Raw genomic sequence first — 4946 nt, forward strand, 5'->3', positions numbered from 1 at the left:
CTTATCCTCAAATATTATGTGCATCCGGACTTTGACCTGATGTCTTACCCTTTTGGTGCGATGTGACTTGAATCTATCGTCTTACCCTTCAACCAATGACATATAAACCAATATAAATAGAACTCAAACATGAGCCTTCACAATTATTATCATTTTATTGTTGTATATAAATAAGTGAATTAAATTTCAACTATACATGAAATAATTTTTTTTCTTGAATTTGACAAGTTTGTACCCTTCGCCATTTGCCACATGAGTAAAGATGTATCTAATCTTGCATAGTAAAAGAATTTCTTATTCGGTGATTCTTCTGCAAGATTAAACTAACTCATTGAATAAAGTAAAATTTAATATGTAAATAAAATATACCTTTTTACTCCATCATCTTTATAAAACAACACATAACACATGTCTAGATTTGGAGTAACATCATATTTGATGGTTTCCTTTTTCTTTGTTTTGTTGGATAAACTTCGCCAACAACTATTTTCTCGTCCTTTTGATCATCACCATCAAATCGTTGGTATAAAACTCAATTTGGATGACATGGTGAACAAAATTGAAAACTAGAGACAATTTGTGCTAATAACGTGTTATAAAATCAAAGTCATAATATAATAGGAAGAGAAGATGACAAGAGAAGTAAGATGGAAGAAAGAAGACTTTTGGCCTTTCTTCTATTCAAGTGTGTCTTAATTGAAGAATGATATCTCTATTTATAAGTAGAGAAATCACTTCAAAAGTCACTTTGATGAATGTCATATAATAGATACATCATTATCCAAAAATGATTCATATCACCTTGGAAACACACATACATGAATGTTGGTTCATGAATAACTAAATGGACAATCCACTTGTTCAATGAATTTATAACAAAAACACCTTATTTAGTGCATTATAATTATAACAATACCATCTTATAAAAAGAACAACAATTTATACAGTAATACAATGAGATATAGCCATAAATTGAAGTCATTTTTGATAAATAACATATATATAACTATTGAACTTTAATAACCCTAAGATTATAGTTTTTTTTGTAAGTTGCTCATTTAAAAAAAGATTAGTCAAACATAATTTTTTTTTATAAAAGCCATTTTTCAAATAAATTGTCCAAACAAATTAGTTCTTTTGAAAAGCATTTTTCTAACAAAACTATTTTAAAAAGTACTTTTAAAAATAATATGTTTTATCACATCAATATTAAATAGACTTTAAGAGATTTGATCCTTACCACATACTAGATTGATGTTATTTCCAAGAATAAGACTGTGCTTAGCCGCATTCGATGTAGCCGTTGCTTTCACATTCTATACTCTATAGTGTTGCGTCTTCTATTTTTCACGATATCTTATTTTCTTCTAAGACAGTAACAAAATTAGTGGTATATACTTGCCTCATTAATTCACATGACTTAATTTCCCTTGCAAGAAGATTCTTGGTACTTGATTCTGCAGTTTCCTTCTTTGAATATTGTCCCATTTAATTCTTTGGCATTTATTCCGTTGATAAGGCATAACTAGCCCTAGCTATGATCAAAATTCTAAAGACATATTCCTTCTGTTTTAAATTACTAGTTTACTTTTGAATTGACACACCTATTAAGAAATTAACAATTGATATAGTGAGTTTACCATTTTATTTCGATTAATTGGCAAGTAGATTAATTAAAAACTTAATATTTTCAAGAAGTTCTACATTTTTCAAAAGTAATTAATTGTAAATATAATAGGTAAAGAAAAATTATCTTTCTTGATTTGTCAAAATGGACAAGTAATTAAGGACAACTAAAAAAGAAAATATGGACAAGTAATTAGGGACAGAGGGAGTATCATAACAAAACTATGGTGTTATTACCCTAAATTTATTTTGATAATTTTATACACGTTTTGGCTTACGCAGCACACTATGTGACTGCACGTAATTAAGACATGTGAGAGATATTTAAATGTCACGTAAATCAAAAAATTGTACAAAATTACAAAGATAAAAAAATCAAAAATAATAAAATCTTAATTTAATTAAGATGTATCTCTCAAATTTTGATCATAGTGTCCAGATACTTATGCCCTTATCCCTCGTTCCTCTAATAGAAGATCTTGGTACTTGGTCATTCTTGGTAAACATACTTGCTTTCCTTATAGGAGTCTTTACAGAATCCTTGATGCTTGTTCCTTAAATCTTGGTCAATCTTGGTACTTGTTTCCTAAAACCTTTGATTTAAGGCTTTTCGTCAACTGATATCTTCGTGCGAGGGTTTCTTTTTTTCTTGCAAAAGTAAATTGTCAATCATTATAGTCAAAACGCTAACACTAATGTACGCTTCCGTTCTTCCTACTATGTTTTTGAAATATTAATCTCTATGGATCCAACCTTAAAGGTTTTCTTACGTGATGCATCGGGACACTAAGTGATGTATTTGAAATATGGGGAATTTTCACGTATAACCATTTAAAAATAGCTTAATTACTCTCCATAACTATATGTTGATTGTTACAAATAGTAGCTACGTGTTATAGAGAGGAGAGAGACGAGTGAGACTTGGAGAGAGAGGAGAGGACAAAGAGTGGGAGAGAACTGAATTGTATATGTATATTGGTTAGATAATTGCATATTATACATATGTATTTGTATATATGGCAAGAGAGATTGAGAGAGGGAGGAGAGAGGCGAGCGAGATTGGGAGAGGGAGGGTGAGAGAGGGAAGAAAGTAGGAGAGAGATGAATTTTATATGTATATAAGTTAGATAATTGTATAATATACATATGCTCTTGTATATATGACAAGCGAGATTGGGAGAGAGAGGAGAGAGGCAAGAGAGATTGGGAGAGGGAGGAGAGAGGCGAGCGAGAGAGGGTAAAAAATGGGAGAGAGGTGAATTATATATGTATAACGGTTGGACACTTGTATATTATACATATATATTTGTATATTCGTGCGAATTATACATATACAAATGTGGCTAATTAGACAAACTCAAAATCAGCCCATATAATTAATGTATAATGTTAGTCGCCAGTGGTAATTTATAGCAAACTATAGTTATGATGAATAATTAAATAGTATAAATTTGTTTAACCGCGTAATTTATATTCCTTCATTTTGTTTGAGCAATGTTGTTTGTGTCTTTCGAAGACAGGCCTAAAATCATACTCCATTTAGTCCATATAGTTTATTATTGAGATTCTTTTCACAGTTCAAAATAAATGAATTACTCAAAGTTTAAGAGACTTTTTTTTCTTCATATTTGCCCTTTATTTTAATGAGATTTTACATTTTCAAGAAGAATAGACAATACTGGAAAATAACCTTTAATTTATATGGATTAGATAGAATACCAAATTAAAGTGGATTTGTCACTTGTTATTTAATTCCTTCTTTTCTATTAGGAGAGGCCAAGGTGACATTGTAGAAGCCGGCTTTTCTATGGCGAGCATTACTATAAGTATTATTACCTTTGAGAAACCAATGGAAGATAACTAGTATAAATATATCCATTCACTGTTTTTTCTCTGCATAAAAACACTATAAGTTACTAATTAAATTTCATGGCCACTCTGTCATGGATTATGCTTTATGTCCTATCATATTCTACACTCATTTGCTTTGCATATCAAAATGGCCTAAAGGCATGTCCTTTCTCTTCTTTTTCTTATCTCTTTTGCATTATCAACTTTAAACCATCAAACATTATTAATTTTCTAGCTTCTTAATACCATTCTTGTATGGATGATCACATGCTTTTAGTTGTTACTCCCTCCATTACCTTTTACTTCTCCAATAATTTAGATTTTGCACGTCTTTTAAAAAATAATGATTGACTTGAGTATTTTATACTCTACAATAATTCATATTAACTGATGTTTAATACTATACGATTTTGAAGAGTGATCTGAAAGATTACCAAAAAATACTTACTTTTCTCTTGATATGCTAAAAGTGACATTGAAAATGTAATTTTTGTATAGTGGACACATCAAAGTGAGTTTTTAAGTGATGAACGGTTCATTTTTAAACTGCATGACATGTTTAGTATTACTAGATTTAGGAACATGCGTTGCACGTTTATCTCAAGATACTTCATATAAATTTTGTATCGTAAAATTTATCATTGTTTCGATAGAAATTACATATATCTTCCTAGTAAAAATATTATATCTTTAATTATAAAATTGACTAAAAGTGCATAAAGTAAAAATAACTATTACACAAATTCAATATTCCAATGAAGATATTAAAATACAACATGATAGGTTAATGTATACAAAACAATAGCCCATAGTAAATTATCAATAATAATAACACAACAATAGAAAGTACGTTGTACAATAACAACAAGCAAGAAACATAAATGTTAAACTAAATAAATAAAAAGAGATGAGAAAAGAGACCATAGAGATTTTCTCATTTTTTTTCAATTGTTTTAAGTTTATATATTATTGTGTGAAATGTCACTATTTATTATTGGATAACATTGAGAAATACAAAGAGTTATCATAAATAAATATTAATCCATTTGAGATTATCGATGAGAAATGAGGGTAATGAACATAATGAATACAATTAGTGAGAGTCACATACATTTACAAGTTGATGGTAAGTTATGTATGCTAATATGATGATTTACTATTTACTATTTAATATTAATATTTAATTATTAAACAATTTATAAAATTTAAATGTACTGTGTAAACAAAACTGTAATCTAAGAATAAAATATATAAAAGAATTCAAATATACTAAATCTGTTATGGAAAATCTTTATGACTAAGTATTAAAAAATTTATATGAAAATACACCATTTAATCAAATACATTCTTAAAATAAAATTACAAATACAAAAAAAAAAATCAAATATGGGAGCAAGTTTAGCATAAGGCTACCAACAAAAATGCAAATTGATAATGTAAATTGAAGACATTCCTTTCCCTATTTTTAA

This window comes from Solanum pennellii, chromosome 3 (genome assembly GCF_001406875.1).
Source record: "Solanum pennellii chromosome 3, SPENNV200".
Lineage (NCBI taxonomy): Eukaryota > Viridiplantae > Streptophyta > Magnoliopsida > Solanales > Solanaceae > Solanum > Solanum pennellii.